Below are 17,784 nucleotides of genomic sequence, written 5' to 3'. Positions count from 1 at the left end.
CTAAGGATCTTAGACGTGCGCTGGCGTCGCACAGCACACGGGCGCCTTGGCGTTACGCCTCCTTCGAAACGCGGCCGCCGCGGTGGGGTTCGAACTCGGGAGCTCCGGATCAGTGGTGGTGGTGGAAACATTATTGCCAAATACAGAGGGGGGCAAGCCCCCTAACATGGCACGAGGCAGCCCTTAGGGGGCTGCCCTTACAGGGAAAAGGACAGCCCTTGGAGGGCTATCCGCTTCAGGGCGTCGGTAATTATCCGGCGCTGATCAGCAGCGGAGCTGGCCAGGAGAGTCTCCCTGTATGACTCCGCCATGGTTGGGCATGGATGGTGTGGGAAGGTAGGACATGTGAGGAGGACATGAAGGAAGTCCCTCGGTTTCCCGCAGAGCTTACAAGAAATAATGAATTGATCGGGGTAGCCGGCATGAAGGAGAATAAGGTAAGGAGCAGTTCGGGTCTGGAGTCGGCACCAGTGGGAGGCCTGGATTCACTAGCCCAGCGCCCTAACCACTGAGCTACTGGGGCAAGTCGAAAATGAAACTAAAATTGAAAATTTGTTTGAGGAAAACAAAACAAAATTGAAAATTGGTTTTGAGGAAATGAAATAACGCAGTAACTGTCTCACATCTCGGTGGACACCCGAACCGCGCCATAAGAGAAGGGATTAAGGAGGCAGTGGAAGAAAGGGAGAGGTGCCGTAGTGGAGGTCTCGGTAATGATTCAGACGACCTGGGGATTCTTTAACCTGCACTGACATCGCGCAGCACGCGGGCGCCTTATGCGTTTAACCTCCCCTGAAACGCGACCTGAAATGGTACGAAACACGTATATGGCTTAATATAACCCTAATTATTATAGGCCCCAGCTACACTTACCTGGCAACATCAGGCAGAATTCTCAACCTGAAACCAAGACTCTTGATACATGAAACAGTGCGTGTGGTATGGGTGCTATGCCACGACGTGCAATGAAAAAAGGCCTTTACTACACAAGATAACTAGCCCTAGTTTAGAGCAATAGGAGCCCTCCTGACTGAGAAAAAGAATGAGTTCATAGACAGTTAATGCTGGTGACTAGGTTGGCCACTGAAACTCCAAATATATCTCTCCCCCACCCTTATGCCTTTTCTCTTCCCAAATTAACGTGTTTACTACTACTACTTCAAGAGCACGAACACAGAAGCACAGTTGCGCGCACAAGTGCGCAGACTTTAATGTTTCAAGCCAAATGGTTTTTGGCAGCGAACGTCTTGCGTCGATTCGTTCGAGCAACGACAGCTTAAAAAATATGGCAGCTAGCAGCCACCACAAAATTCTCTCATAAAACTGGGGGCTGTCGGACCACATGCCCCGCGATACCCGTCGGCGCCAGTGTCAACGGATCCTGGTCGTCACTGCCACTCCGGCGTGCCGGTGGCCTCGTCCAGGACGTCACTGCGCCGTCAGCACCAACATTCGCACTCGCATTCGTAGACGCACTTTTACCGGCATCTTCACTCTCACCCCCATTTTTACGGGCAGCCCGCTGGTCACTGGCCTCGAAGAAGCCGCACCGTAGCGCTGGATTCATGGGCGAGGCCACGGGACACGTAAATGCGGTGGCGAACTCGCGGAAGTTCTTCAGCGGGAGTGTGCAGTACAGCTGTTGTCGCTCGCTGGGCCCGCGCGCGCAGGACGCTTGGCAGAAGGCGACGAAGAAGGCCTGATCCTCTGACAGGCCAAGGAAAATGCGCCGCCTCTGATGCGTCCGCGTACCCTGGTCGGCGATAGAGCGCGACGCGTTGAAGGCCTGGTACGCTATCTCGATGGCAGCGACCCCCTCGAAGGCCTGCACACCTCCTTCGGCTCCACTGGCGGCAGTCGCTGGGCACGCTGTCCTCCGCTCGTAGTCCCGGTACGAGGACTTTCCCCACCAAAGACCGGAGGTGGAACCGCGACCGTCCAGGAGGACGCCTCGTGGGTCGAACGCCCGGGCCAGGGCAGCGGCGTATTGGGCTCCGAGGCCTCCCATGTTGACAGCGAGGCCCACTCCCTCCACGAACAGCGGGCTGCGCAGCGCGTGCAGCGAGACAGCCAGCTAGTTTAGGTAATAGTGGTAGCGGAACAGGGCCCGCGGCGGCTGCAAGTCTCCAGGGTAGAAGGCGTCGGCCACATCCCACTGCCTGCCAAGGAGCGCTCGGCGAGCCGACAACGCGTCAAGCCAGTAGCGCAACACAGCACCGTCCTCTCTGAGCTCAGGGAAGTTCTCCAATATGGCAGCCACCTCCGATGCATTGAGGTAGGAGTCGGAAGGCCAGAGGGAGGTGTTGATGCGGCGCAGCTTGTCGACGGCGGCCGCTCGGCTCTCAGCGTCGATCCAAGATGTCTTCAGGAAGAGGTTGATGGCCGTCTGAGTGATGGTCATCAGAAGGGCGTCCACTGAGGAGCGCCAGTGAAGCGGGTAGGTAGTGTTTATGTAGCCGGAGAGGAGGGTTACTCCGAACGCTCTGTGTTGGCCCAGAAACAGTCGGCGCTCCGCATATCTCCCATCTCGTACGCCGTGGGTCGACCCGGAAGTGCCGAGTCGGCCATCCATCCGAGCATCTGCACCAGCGACCATGCCAGCTGGTGTAGCACCACCTCAGCAGGAAGCGAACTCAGCAGATATTCGACTGCCTGCAGCAGCTTCACGTTCGTGGCGATGACGCGGTTAGCCTCGGTCACCCTGAGAGCTTTGTTGAACTGCCAGTTGAGGAGAGTGACCCACTGGGCGGTGGCCAGGCGAGGAGTGGCCAAATTCTGCATCTGCTTCTGCGGGAAGGCCAGTTCGTTCTGGCCACCAGACACCGAGCCGGACAGGGCACCGACGATCGTTGACTCATAACGGCGCAGCTCCTCCACTTCCTTGTCGCTCATGGCCGCGAAGCTTCTCGCACGAAGGGCGTTGTGAAAGCGACGCACGCGTGCTTTGTACACTCCCCGCGTTACCATGGTGTCCAGAGCCCGCTTCCAATCCCTGCACACGATGCCGGACCCCACGCGGACCTGCCTTTGGTTGCGGCCCGGTATGGGTGAGACACGAACCCAGAACCACAGGCCCAGGTTCCAGTTGATGTCCAGGTCCAGGAGTACGTCCAGAGGCTGCGCGGGCGCCGTAGTGCGCTCAGGCCAGGACAGTGACCGGTTGGCAAGGAACTCGGTCAGCAAAGCGGCATCCCTGGTACTGCTACCTCTGTGCAGGCAGACCTGGCACGCCCGCTCAGCTCGGTTGATGCGCAGGACCGGACGGGAATCGGGCACCAGGACTTTCCCGGTTGGCAGCACCATTTTGTTTGAGGCGTCGTTCACGGCCTCCAGGTACCGGATGGCGTCTTGCTGGGCCACGGCCAGGAGGTCTCGGAAGACGGTCTCTGACTTGGCTGCGCGAGGGTGCCAAGCGCCACACGCGAAGCGGTAAAAGTCGCCGCACGGGGCCGTGCTCCGGTTCAGGGAGTCCTTGAGGCGACGGAAGTGCGCCATGGAGAGCTTGGAGTTGCAGGTGTTCCACGAGCTCCGTCCCATGCCAAAGACGGCTTCCTTCGGAGCCTCTCTGATGACGGAGCACAGACAGGCCTATGGTGATGGCGCTGAGCGTCAGTGCTACTCCCAGTAATGATGACAGCAGGTGACCTAGAGCCACCGCCCTTTGGCGCCGGTCTAGTCCTCCGCTCGTCGTCGAAGGCGCATCGCAGCCTTCGCCAGCCATTCGAGACCACATTCTTTGTGGCCGCCACTCGTGACGACGTGGAATAGCCAGCTGTCCGTTCATGGCTCCTCGGGGCTTCGAATCGTACGTGTGATCTGCTCGTGTGCGCGTGGCGTCCCGCGTGCTGCCGAACGAAGCGCTTGCATCTCGTGCCGGTTCCGCTTCTTTCTTTCCTGTTCCTCACGTGGTACGCTCACATTTGTTGCATTGATATGTCATACGATGCGTTGATAATCAACCGACCGTGGCCATACATTAGTTCTTTTATGCAAAGCGTGTTGGTGAACCACAGCACGGTTTTCTTGATGATTTTGGGACCGGGTTTCGCAGAACGCGATATCCATCGGTGTTCCATCTGAATCCGCCGCGTTGGCTCAGTGGTTAGAACGCTCGGCTACTGAGCCGGGTTCGAACCCGACCGTGGTGGCCGCGTTTCGATGGAGGCGAAACGCTAAGGCGCCCGTGTGCTGTGCGATGTCAGTGCACGTTAAAGATCCCCAGGTGGTCGAAATTATTCCGGAGCCCTCCACTACGGCACCTCTTTCTTCCTTTCTTCTTTCACTCCCTCCCTCATCACTTCCCTTACGGCGCGGATCAGGTGTCCAACGATATATGAGACAGATACTGCGCCATTTCCTTCCCCAAAAACCAATTATTATTATTATTTGTCCACTTTCGGAACCGACCTGGGACAATGCCAAAATTGGCTTGGCCCACCCCTGGAAATTCAAAAATGAAGTGACCCACCGCACACATCGGCTCGTGTAGACCATATCAAGAAGACTATACCCATTTTCGCTCGGACAGAACGATACAAGTACTCACCTTTGGTCCTGGCTATTGAAGAGTGGAATTCGCTTCCGTCTAGCATTGCGAATATCACTGGAACATCGTCATTTCAAACAGCTCTTTGGTCATACTTAGAAAATTCCAATGTAGAATGATGTGCGTTTCTAGTTTTGTGCGTTTTGTTTGCTTCAGTGTGTGCGTGTCGGCCCAAACGTTCCTCGAAATGTTAGATGCCATCCTTGTAACTTCTGAAGGTGTAATTTTTGTTATTTTGATTTGTGGGATTTGTTACATGTGCATTTTTCCAAGCATCTGTTCATAGCCACTTTTTCCTATTATCTTGTACCCTACTTCTTAATTTGTTTATTTCTGTGTTCAGCCGTTTATGTTTTGTGTTGTATATTTAAGTTTTCCTTGATGAATCCCCCCCTATGTAATGCCCGCATTGGGCCTTTAGGGTATTGAAATAAGAAATAATAAGAATAAGAAAAAAAAGTATCTGAGACACTCCAAAAAAGGGTTTTGCCCAACACCAAAATTCGGGTGACCTAGCCTGCTTTCGCAGAATATGTCGTGCGTAGGAATGCTAAACCACCAGCCATATTTGTTTACTCCTTCGGAGAGTACACGTGTGAAGTGCTTTCGCCCAACGCCAACCGCAAGCTCATCGACTTCGGTCTAATGCCTCCGAACCACGTCAGGCACGAATAGCAAACAACGAGTTTTAAGTGTGCACTAAGCATTTTCCTCAGCCATTTCTTGCGTTTTATTAAACCCCATGGCTACGTGGCACTGTATCAGATAATAAATGTGGCATCTGTCATAAAATTCTCCCATTGGCTAGAATAACGGACGTCACCGGACCGAATGATTCTCATTGGCTGGAGACAAGTGGCGTCATTCGAAGCTGGTGCCTCAATTGGCCTGCGATAGTTACGTCCGTGCTCACTCAGTCTCCTTGCTAAAACAAAATTCACCGGTACACGCCGTAACACACAGCGCGAATATCCAAACACTACAAAGAACACCAGGGAAAGTTCCGCTATCTTCTTCCTGAGGAAGAGGAACATTTGTGGAGCTGTGAATTTGTAAGCTAGGTATTTATGGTACCTTCTAACAGGGAGCATTTGCGGAGCTGTAGAACGCGCATGCGCACACCCACAGGCTCAACACGCTGCTGCGTCACATGCGTGACTTCGCAACGGCGTTCGAGTGCCCGCCTACCAGCGCGATCGACTTGCAGCCGCCAGAATACTGCGTGCCGTGGCCGTACACGGAGCGTTACATCATACGGCCCACCAGCGCGTTCTCCACGACCGCCGGAGACGTCACCGCTGCGACCACGTGATCTGTGCCAGGCAGCGCCGTGTGGTCACCAATTGCAGTTTCTATTGGAGCAATACTGTCAATTTCGTACATGAAATTAGGTTTCGCTTTGAGGAATCACTTGCCAAGCTAAATAATTTAACATCACAGAACAGAAAAATCAGAAAACCTAACTAACCCTGAAATGATATAATATAAAATTTTGTTAAGTAATACAGAGCTCCCATGCTTTTGGTCCCCCATGTTAAAAATGTAAAGGGCCCTGAAACAACTTTAGAGGAAAGTAAGCTCGCTCAGTGGCTACATCCTGCTCTCATTAACATCTCAGCCATATAATACACATCAGAAGAGGACATACAACCTACAACCGCGCGGGAAAGTTGGCGAGCCCTTTCCTGTGACATTTTGAAACACTAGCTCTCCTCCGTGTCGCACGTCTGCGTATGTCCGTTAAGAGCTGGCTGTTGGTTAGATTTATCCAGACGTCATGGTGCTAACGGTAGAGTCCAGTCAGCAGCGTCCCTCCGGTGGGCCAGGAAGCTCTGCCATCCGGGCAATTCCCTCGCGCGTCGGCAGCCCGCGGTGGGGCCAAGTGGGTGGGACCGGTGTAAATAATAATAATAATAATTGGCTGCTTGGGGAAGGGAAATGGTGCAGTGTCAGTCTAACATCTCGGCGAAGTCCTGGGCCGCGCCGTGGGGGAGGGGATGAAGGAGGGAATGAGAGAAGAGGTGCCGTAGTGGAGGGCTCCGGAATGGTTTCGGCCACCTAAGGATCTTAGACGTGCGCTGGCGTCGCACAGCACACGGGCGCCTTGGCGTTACGCCTCCTTCGAAACGCGGCCGCCGCGGTGGGGTTCGAACTCGGGAGCTCCGGATCAGTGGTGGTGGTGGAAACATTATTGCCAAATACAGAGGGGGGCAAGCCCCCTAACATGGCACGAGGCAGCCCTTAGGGGGCTGCCCTTACAGGGAAAAGGACAGCCCTTGGAGGGCTATCCGCTTCAGGGCGTCGGTAATTATCCGGCGCTGATCAGCAGCGGAGCTGGCCAGGAGAGTCTCCCTGTATGACTCCGCCATGGTTGGGCATGGATGGTGTGGGAAGGTAGGACATGTGAGGAGGACATGAAGGAAGTCCCTCGGTTTCGCGCAGAGCTTACAAGAAATAATGAATTGATCGGGGTAGCCGGCATGAAGGAGAATAAGGTAAGGAGCAGTTCGGGTCTGGAGTCGGCACCAGTGGGAGGCCTGGATTCACTAGCCCAGCGCCCTAACCACTGAGCTACTGGGGCAAGTCGAAAATGAAACTAAAATTGAAAATTTGTTTGAGGAAAAGAAAACAAAATTGAAAATTGGTTTTGAGGAAATGAAATGACGCAGTAACTGTCTCACATCTCGGTGGACACCCGAACCGCGCCATAAGAGAAGGGATTAAGGAGGCAGTGGAAGAAAGGGAGAGGTGCCGTAGTGGAGGTCTCGGTAATGATTCAGACGACCTGGGGATCCTTTAACCTGCACTGACATCGCGCAGCACGCGGGCGCCTTATGCGTTTAACCTCCCCTGAAACGCGACCTGAAATGGTACGAAACACGTATATGGCTTAATATAACCCTAATTATTATAGGCCCCAGCTACTGTTACCTGGCAACATCAGGCAGAATTCTCAACCTAAAACCAAGACTCTTGATACATGAAACAGTGCGTGTGGTGTGGGTGCTAAGCCACGACGTGCCAAGTCGCCTGGGGCTATGAAAAAAGCCCTTTACTACAAAAGATAACTAGCCCTAGTTTAGAGCAATAGGAGCCCTCCTGACTGAGAAAAAGAATGAGTTCATAGACAGTTTATGCTGGTGACAAGGTTGACCACTGAAACTCCAAATATATCTCTCCCCCACCCTTATGCCTTTTCTCTTCCCAAATTAACGTGTTTACTACTACTACTACGCGGGCGCATTATGCGTTTAACCTCCCCTGAAACGCGACCTGAAATGGTACGAAACACGTATATGGCTTAATATAACCCTAATTATTATAGGCCCCAGCTACACTTACCTGGCAACATCAGGCAGAATTCTCAACCTGAAACCAAGACTCTTGATACATGAAACAGTGCGTGTGGTATGGGTGCTATGCCACGACGTGCAATGAAAAAAGGCCTTTACTACACAAGATAACTAGCCCTAGTTTAGAGCAATAGGAGCCCTCCTGACTGAGAAAAAGAATGAGTTCATAGACAGTTAATGCTGGTGACTAGGTTGGCCACTGAAACTCCAAATATATCTCTCCCCCACCCTTATGCCTTTTCTCTTCCCAAATTAACGTGTTTACTACTACTACTTCAAGAGCACGAACACAGAAGCACAGTTGCGCGCACAAGTGCGCAGACTTTAATGTTTCAAGCCAAATGGTTTTTGGCAGCGAACGTCTTGCGTCGATTCGTTCGAGCAACGACAGCTTAAAAAATATGGCAGCTAGCAGCCACCACAAAATTCTCTCATAAAACTGGGGGCTGTCGGACCATATGCCCCGCGATACCCGTCGGCGCCAGTGTCAACGGATCCTGGTCGTCACTGCCACTCCGGCGTGCCGGTGGCCTCGTCCAGGACGTCACTGCGCCGTCAGCACCAACATTCGCACTCGCATTCGTAGACGCACTTTTACCGGCATCTTCACTCTCACCCCCATTTTTACGGGCAGCCCGCTGGTCACTGGCCTCGAAGAAGCCGCACCGTAGCGCTGGATTCATGGGCGAGGCCACGGGACACGTAAATGCGGTGGCGAACTCGCGGAAGTTCTTCAGCGGGAGTGTGCAGTACAGCTGTTGTCGCTCGCTGGGCCCGCGCGCGCAGGACGCTTGGCAGAAGGCGACGAAGAAGGCCTGATCCTCTGACAGGCCAAGGAAAATGCGCCGCCTCTGATGCGTCCGCGTACCCTGGTCGGCGATAGAGCGCGACGCGTTGAAGGCCTGGTACGCTATCTCGATGGCAGCGACCCCCTCGAAGGCCTGCACACCTCCTTCGGCTCCACTGGCGGCAGTCGCTGGGCACGCTGTCCTCCGCTCGTAGTCCCGGTACGAGGACTTTCCCCACCAAAGACCGGAGGTGGAACCGCGACCGTCCAGGAGGACGCCTCGTGGGTCGAACGCCCGGGCCAGGGCAGCGGCGTATTGGGCTCCGAGGCCTCCCATGTTGACAGCGAGGCCCACTCCCTCCACGAACAGCGGGCTGCGCAGCGCGTGCAGCGAGACAGCCAGCTAGTTTAGGTAATAGTGGTAGCGGAACAGGGCCCGCGGCGGCTGCAAGTCTCCAGGGTAGAAGGCGTCGGCCACATCCCACTGCCTGCCAAGGAGCGCTCGGCGAGCCGACAACGCGTCAAGCCAGTAGCGCAACACAGCACCGTCCTCTCTGAGCTCAGGGAAGTTCTCCAATATGGCAGCCACCTCCGATGCATTGAGGTAGGAGTCGGAAGGCCAGAGGGAGGTGTTGATGCGGCGCAGCTTGTCGACGGCGGCCGCTCGGCTCTCAGCGTCGATCCAAGATGTCTTCAGGAAGAGGTTGATGGCCGTCTGAGTGATGGTCATCAGAAGGGCGTCCACTGAGGAGCGCCAGTGAAGCGGGTAGGTAGTGTTTATGTAGCCGGAGAGGAGGGTTACTCCGAACGCTCTGTGTTGGCCCAGAAACAGTCGGCGCTCCGCATATCTCCCATCTCGTACGCCGTGGGTCGACCCGGAAGTGCCGAGTCGGCCATCCATCCGAGCATTTGCACCAGCGACCATGCCAGCTGGTGTAGCACCACCTCAGCAGGAAGCGAACTCAGCAGATATTCGACTGCCTGCAGCAGCTTCACGTTCGTGGCGATGACGCGGTTAGCCTCGGTCACCCTGAGAGCTTTGTTGAACTGCCAGTTGAGGAGAGTGACCCACTGGGCGGTGGCCAGGCGAGGAGTGGCCAAATTCTGCATCTGCTTCTGCGGGAAGGCCAGTTCGTTCTGGCCACCAGACACCGAGCCGGACAGGGCACCGACGATCGTTGACTCATAACGGCGCAGCTCCTCCACTTCCTTGTCGCTCATGGCCGCGAAGCTTCTCGCACGAAGGGCGTTGTGAAAGCGACGCACGCGTGCTTTGTACACTCCCCGCGTTACCATGGTGTCCAGAGCCCGCTTCCAATCCCTGCACACGATGCCGGACCCCACGCGGACCTGCCTTTGGTTGCGGCCCGGTATGGGTGAGACACGAACCCAGAACCACAGGCCCAGGTTCCAGTTGATGTCCAGGTCCAGGAGTACGTCCAGAGGCTGCGCGGGCGCCGTAGTGCGCTCAGGCCAGGACAGTGACCGGTTGGCAAGGAACTCGGTCAGCAAAGCGGCATCCCTGGTACTGCTACCTCTGTGCAGGCAGACCTGGCACGCCCGCTCAGCTCGGTTGATGCGCAGGACCGGACGGGAATCGGGCACCAGGACTTTCCCGGTTGGCAGCACCATTTTGTTTGAGGCGTCGTTCACGGCCTCCAGGTACCGGATGGCGTCTTGCTGGGCCACGGCCAGGAGGTCTCGGAAGACGGTCTCTGACTTGGCTGCGCGAGGGTGCCAAGCGCCACACGCGAAGCGGTAAAAGTCGCCGCACGGGGCCGTGCTCCGGTTCAGGGAGTCCTTGAGGCGACGGAAGTGCGCCATGGAGAGCTTGGAGTTGCAGGTGTTCCACGAGCTCCGTCCCATGCCAAAGACGGCTTCCTTCGGAGCCTCTCTGATGACGGAGCACAGACAGGCCTATGGTGATGGCGCTGAGCGTCAGTGCTACTCCCAGTAATGATGACAGCAGGTGACCTAGAGCCACCGCCCTTTGGCGCCGGTCTAGTCCTCCGCTCGTCGTCGAAGGCGCATCGCAGCCTTCGCCAGCCATTCGAGACCACATTCTTTGTGGCCGCCACTCGTGACGACGTGGAATAGCCAGCTGTCCGTTCATGGCTCCTCGGGGCTTCGAATCGTACGTGTGATCTGCTCGTGTGCGCGTGGCGTCCCGCGTGCTGCCGAACGAAGCGCTTGCATCTCGTGCCGGTTCCGCTTCTTTCTTTCCTGTTCCTCACGTGGTACGCTCACATTTGTTGCATTGATATGTCATACGATGCGTTGATAATCAACCGACCGTGGCCATACATTAGTTCTTTTATGCAAAGCGTGTTGGTGAACCACAGCACGGTTTTCTTGATGATTTTGGGACCGGGTTTCGCAGAACGCGATATCCATCGGTGTTCCATCTGAATCCGCCGCGTTGGCTCAGTGGTTAGAACGCTCGGCTACTGAGCCGGGTTCGAACCCGACCGTGGTGGCCGCGTTTCGATGGAGGCGAAACGCTAAGGCGCCCGTGTGCTGTGCGATGTCAGTGCACGTTAAAGATCCCCAGGTGGTCGAAATTATTCCGGAGCCCTCCACTACGGCACCTCTTTCTTCCTTTCTTCTTTCACTCCCTCCCTCATCACTTCCCTTACGGCGCGGATCAGGTGTCCAACGATATATGAGACAGATACTGCGCCATTTCCTTCCCCAAAAACCAATTATTATTATTATTTGTCCACTTTCGGAACCGACCTGGGACAATGCCAAAATTGGCTTGGCCCACCCCTGGAAATTCAAAAATGAAGTGACCCACCGCACACATCGGCTCGTGTAGACCATATCAAGAAGACTAAACCCATTTTCGCTCGGACAGAACGATACAAGTACTCACCTTTGGTCCTGGCTATTGAAGAGTGGAATTCGCTTCCGTCTAGCATTGCGAATATCACTGGAACATCGTCATTTCAAACAGCTCTTTGGTCATACTTAGAAAATTCCAATGTAGAATGATGTGCGTTTCTAGTTTTGTGCGTTTTGTTTGCTTCAGTGTGTGCGTGTCGGCCCAAACGTTCCTCGAAATGTTAGATGCCATCCTTGTAACTTCTGAAGGTGTAATTTTTGTTATTTTGATTTGTGGGATTTGTTACATGTGCATTTTTCCAAGCATCTGTTCATAGCCACTTTTTCCTATTATCTTGTACCCTACTTCTTAATTTGTTTATTTCTGTGTTCAGCCGTTTATGTTTTGTGTTGTATATTTAAGTTTTCCTTGATGAATCCCCCCCTATGTAATGCCCGCATTGGGCCTTTAGGGTATTGAAATAAGAAATAATAAGAATAAGAAAAAAAAGTATCTGAGACACTCCAAAAAAGGGTTTTGCCCAACACCAAAATTCGGGTGACCTAGCCTGCTTTCGCAGAATATGTCGTGCGTAGGAATGCTAAACCACCAGCCATATTTGTTTACTCCTTCGGAGAGTACACGTGTGAAGTGCTTTCGCCCAACGCCAACCGCAAGCTCATCGACTTCGGTCTAATGCCTCCGAACCACGTCAGGCACGAATAGCAAACAACGAGTTTTAAGTGTGCACTAAGCATTTTCCTCAGCCATTTCTTGCGTTTTATTAAACCCCATGGCTACGTGGCACTGTATCAGATAATAAATGTGGCATCTGTCATAAAATTCTCCCATTGGCTAGAATAACGGACGTCACCGGACCGAATGATTCTCATTGGCTGGAGACAAGTGGCGTCATTCGAAGCTGGTGCCTCAATTGGCCTGCGATAGTTACGTCCGTGCTCACTCAGTCTCCTTGCTAAAACAAAATTCACCGGTACACGCCGTAACACACAGCGCGAATATCCAAACACTACAAAGAACACCAGGGAAAGTTCCGCTATCTTCTTCCTGAGGAAGAGGAACATTTGTGGAGCTGTGAATTTGTAAGCTAGGTATTTATGGTACCTTCTAACAGGGAGCATTTGCGGAGCTGTAGAACGCGCATGCGCACACCCACAGGCTCAACACGCTGCTGCGTCACATGCGTGACTTCGCAACGGCGTTCGAGTGCCCGCCTACCAGCGCGATCGACTTGCAGCCGCCAGAATACTGCGTGCCGTGGCCGTACACGGAGCGTTACATCATACGGCCCACCAGCGCGTTCTCCACGACCGCCGGAGACGTCACCGCTGCGACCACGTGATCTGTGCCAGGCAGCGCCGTGTGGTCACCAATTGCAGTTTCTATTGGAGCAATACTGTCAATTTCGTACATGAAATTAGGTTTCGCTTTGAGGAATCACTTGCCAAGCTAAATAATTTAACATCACAGAACAGAAAAATCAGAAAACCTAACTAACCCTGAAATGATATAATATAAAATTTTGTTAAGTAATACAGAGCTCCCATGCTTTTGGTCCCCCATGTTAAAAATGTAAAGGGCCCTGAAACAACTTTAGAGGAAAGTAAGCTCGCTCAGTGGCTACATCCTGCTCTCATTAACATCTCAGCCATATAATACACATCAGAAGAGGACATACAACCTACAACCGCGCGGGAAAGTTGGCGAGCCCTTTCCTGTGACATTTTGAAACACTAGCTCTCCTCCGTGTCGCACGTCTGCGTATGTCCGTTAAGAGCTGGCTGTTGGTTAGATTTATCCAGACGTCATGGTGCTAACGGTAGAGTCCAGTCAGCAGCGTCCCTCCGGTGGGCCAGGAAGCTCTGCCATCCGGGCAATTCCCTCGCGCGTCGGCAGCCCGCGGTGGGGCCAAGTGGGTGGGACCGGTGTAAATAATAATAATAATAATTGGCTGCTTGGGGAAGGGAAATGGTGCAGTGTCTGTCTAACATCTCGGCGAAGTCCTGGGCCGCGCCGTGGGGGAGGGGATGAAGGAGGGAATGAGAGAAGAGGTGCCGTAGTGGAGGGCTCCGGAATGGTTTCGGCCACCTAAGGATCTTAGACGTGCGCTGGCGTCGCACAGCACACGGGCGCCTTGGCGTTACGCCTCCTTCGAAACGCGGCCGCCGCGGTGGGGTTCGAACTCGGGAGCTCCGGATCAGTGGTGGTGGTGGAAACATTATTGCCAAATACAGAGGGGGGCAAGCCCCCTAACATGGCACGAGGCAGCCCTTAGGGGGCTGCCCTTACAGGGAAAAGGACAGCCCTTGGAGGGCTATCCGCTTCAGGGCGTCGGTAATTATCCGGCGCTGATCAGCAGCGGAGCTGGCCAGGAGAGTCTCCCTGTATGACTCCGCCATGGTTGGGCATGGATGGTGTGGGAAGGTAGGACATGTGAGGAGGACATGAAGGAAGTCCCTCGGTTTCGCGCAGAGCTTACAAGAAATAATGAATTGATCGGGGTAGCCGGCATGAAGGAGAATAAGGTAAGGAGCAGTTCGGGTCTGGAGTCGGCACCAGTGGGAGGCCTGGATTCACTAGCCCAGCGCCCTAACCACTGAGCTACTGGGGCAAGTCGAAAATGAAACTAAAATTGAAAATTTGTTTGAGGAAAAGAAAACAAAATTGAAAATTGGTTTTGAGGAAATGAAATGACGCAGTAACTGTCTCACATCTCGGTGGACACCCGAACCGCGCCATAAGAGAAGGGATTAAGGAGGCAGTGGAAGAAAGGGAGAGGTGCCGTAGTGGAGGTCTCGGTAATGATTCAGACGACCTGGGGATCCTTTAACCTGCACTGACATCGCGCAGCACGCGGGCGCCTTATGCGTTTAACCTCCCCTGAAACGCGACCTGAAATGGTACGAAACACGTATATGGCTTAATATAACCCTAATTATTATAGGCCCCAGCTACTGTTACCTGGCAACATCAGGCAGAATTCTCAACCTAAAACCAAGACTCTTGATACATGAAACAGTGCGTGTGGTGTGGGTGCTAAGCCACGACGTGCCAAGTCGCCTGGGGCTATGAAAAAAGCCCTTTACTACAAAAGATAACTAGCCCTAGTTTAGAGCAATAGGAGCCCTCCTGACTGAGAAAAAGAATGAGTTCATAGACAGTTTATGCTGGTGACAAGGTTGACCACTGAAACTCCAAATATATCTCTCCCCCACCCTTATGCCTTTTCTCTTCCCAAATTAACGTGTTTACTACTACTACTTCAAGAGCACGAACACAGAAGCACAGTTGCGCGCACAAGTGCGCAGACTTTAATGTTTCCAGCCAAATGGTACTCGGAGAAGGTCAAGAGGAGCAGACGCAGCGATCGGACGCGTTGCACATCGGCTCCGTCGATTTTCGACTGGAACCGCGGCAATCTGGTGTAACACCTATCAAACCTGTGCGACTGCATCTGTGAAGTCAGCAGGATCCTGGAGACACCGATCTGACCCAGGTACGCCCAATTTTCGGCCATTTCGAGCAACCCTCCGCATCACCACGTAGCGGTCGAGCTAAGCCTAACGGCTTCGGCTCCCCCGCCGCTGGCTGCGGAGACGCCCGCCGGTCAACCGCTCAACATGGCTCTGCCTGAACAACGCGGATACGACCCCACGACTCTGTCGTGGTCGTCTGTCCCTGCAAGCCAACCAGAGGATGGCCCATCCACCATTTCGGCGCAGCAAGCTGCCCTTTTTCAAGTCGTTGAAAGCCGGCGCCGCCGCCGGCAGAACGCACGAGGAGCTGCAACGCCCAAGACTCCTCTCGACAAATCAGCAACGGGAGACGCTCGCGCTCCGTCTTCTAAAGGTCCACAAAAGTCATTTTCACGAGTCTCCATGTGGACGCCGAAGCCGACGGTCAGGATGAACCCTGACGATTACGTGATCGTGCTGCGGCCACGCAGTACGGTCGCCCTCAAGACAGCATTCCAGCAAGGTGAGCTCGGCGCTGCCATTTCGGAACTCATCGGCAGACAGCATATGAATGCGATTACAATTTCTCCCAATTGGGAGCAAAACATTATCGTCTGCGGCACGCAGAACCCCGAGGTAGCTCAAAAGCTTCTGACGGACATCCAAATTACAACCAGCAAAGGATCGCTCCCACTTCACGGACACCTCAAGCTCACCGGTGATGTGTGTCGTGGTGTGATTTCTGTGCATAACCTTGAAACCAGCGAATCCTTGAAACATAGTGTGCAGTGGCGCGGTGGTGATTTAGTCCATGTGCGCAAGCTGGGAAAATCGAATGTAGCTGTGTTGACTTTCGAGGGACGCAGCGTTCCGCGTTACGTCCATTATAATGCAGAACTGACTCCCGTCAAGGAGTATAAAAAAACGGTGCCAGCGTGCTACCGTTGCGGCACACTGGGGCACCGGGTGGACAACTGTCCCACCCCGGTCAAGGAAAGATGCGGCCTTTGTGGTCAAAACGTGGGGCTTGGTACTGAGGGGATGGCCCCCCACGTCTGCAACCCTATGTGCTTAATCTGCGGGGGCCCGCACCTCACCAGCTCCCGCGAATGCACCGCCAAATTCATCAAGCTGCCGCAGCCAGGGCCCAGGACGCCATCCAAGGGAGCCAATTCCGGCGCTACACGGGGAGGGCGGCAGCAAAACAACCAGAAGACGCCACGACGTGGCGTGATGCCTCCCCCAGGCAAGACAGCAACGGTAACGCCACCACCCGGAGCAGCGGAGTTCCCAGCTCTCGGCGCTTCACCTGGCGGAGCCGCCTGCAACCAACCCAAGGTAGGCAGCTGGGCGAGGGTCGCCTCCTCTTCTTCCCCTCCTCCCTCCTCCCCCACCAGCACCGCCGAGAAGCAAGAACTCAAGCGCGAGCTCGCCCTCTTGCGAGCTCAAAACGAAAAACTAGCCAGCGAGCTTAACTCGCTCAAAGCCAAATTCCCTACTCAGCCCGCGTCGAGCGAAGAGGAAGAAAATATCACAGACAGGGAGATTCCTACTAATGTGGAGAGTCGCGCCGCGGCCCTGGAGAGCCGGGTGACCGCAATTGAAACACAATTGGCTGACCTCCCCCAAATTATCCACGATACCATTGCGCGTCAGGTGGAGAGTGTCATCGCACAGGTGACCCAAGCAGTAACTCACATTATCCAAAAATGGATAAAAGACAATCCGCGCGTCCTTAAACGCGTAGGGCCCATCAGGGACGATAACCGCCCCTCCAAATTCAACAGAGTTATTCCCGATGAATTTGACTTCTCGGAAGACTCCTCCACGTCTGCGCCGGGCACTAGCGGACTGGGGAGTCTTAACAACGTAACCCCACCCTCTGCCTCCGACCATGGCCCCCAACCCTAAGTCTCGAGCAAGAGCAACTCAGCCGCTTACAATAACGCAGTGGAACTGCCGAGGTCTCAAGAACCGCACGAAGCGGACTCATCTGCGCATCTATCTTGAGACCTTTGAGTTTCTCGTCGCCGTGGTTGCCCTTCAGGAACCCGGCGCCGGTGCCAAACTCACAAACTACACTACATTTCAACACAACCCGCAGACATGTATACTTGTTCACAAGCAGTATACTGCGCAGGAAGTCACGCTCCCCACAACACCGCCTTTCCCATACACGATGGTGTCCGTGCTGCCCCTAAAGCGGTCTGACCCACCTGTACACATTCTAAACATTTACTGCCCACCTAAACTTAAGAACGTCACGTTCAATGAAATTTTCACCCAAGCAATGCAGGTGGCGGGAAGGGATCCCCTTCTGATCGTCGGCGACTTCAACGCCCCGAGCAGGCTATGGGGGTACCCCCGGGAGGACAGACGTGGGCGGAAGCTTGCGGAACTTCTTTCCACACTTGGACTTACTTTACACACTGATCCCGCCAACCCAACACGAGTCGGAAATTCGATTCAACGAGATACTTGCCCGGACCTCACATTTACACGCAACATACGCCATGCCGACTGGCTGAATACAGAGGACACTCTGGGTAGTGATCACTGTATAATCAACACCACCATTTACATGCGTCCCCTGAAACGCCCACTAACACAAGCTCGTGTACCGGACTGGACGACTTTCCGCACATCTCTACCTATCGTAGATCCCCTCCAGTCGGGATACGACGCATGGTCCAAATCGCTCACGTCTACACTCAGGCAACACGAGAAGCAGATACAGCTCACAGAAACACAAACGGACGTGGACAACCACTTGCTCCACCTTTGGGAGGCCCGCCGCA

The sequence above is a fragment of the Amblyomma americanum genome, chromosome 1, assembly GCF_052857255.1.
Source record: "Amblyomma americanum isolate KBUSLIRL-KWMA chromosome 1, ASM5285725v1, whole genome shotgun sequence".
In the NCBI taxonomy this organism is placed as follows: domain Eukaryota; kingdom Metazoa; phylum Arthropoda; class Arachnida; order Ixodida; family Ixodidae; genus Amblyomma; species Amblyomma americanum.
This window is presented reverse-complemented; position numbering follows the sequence as displayed.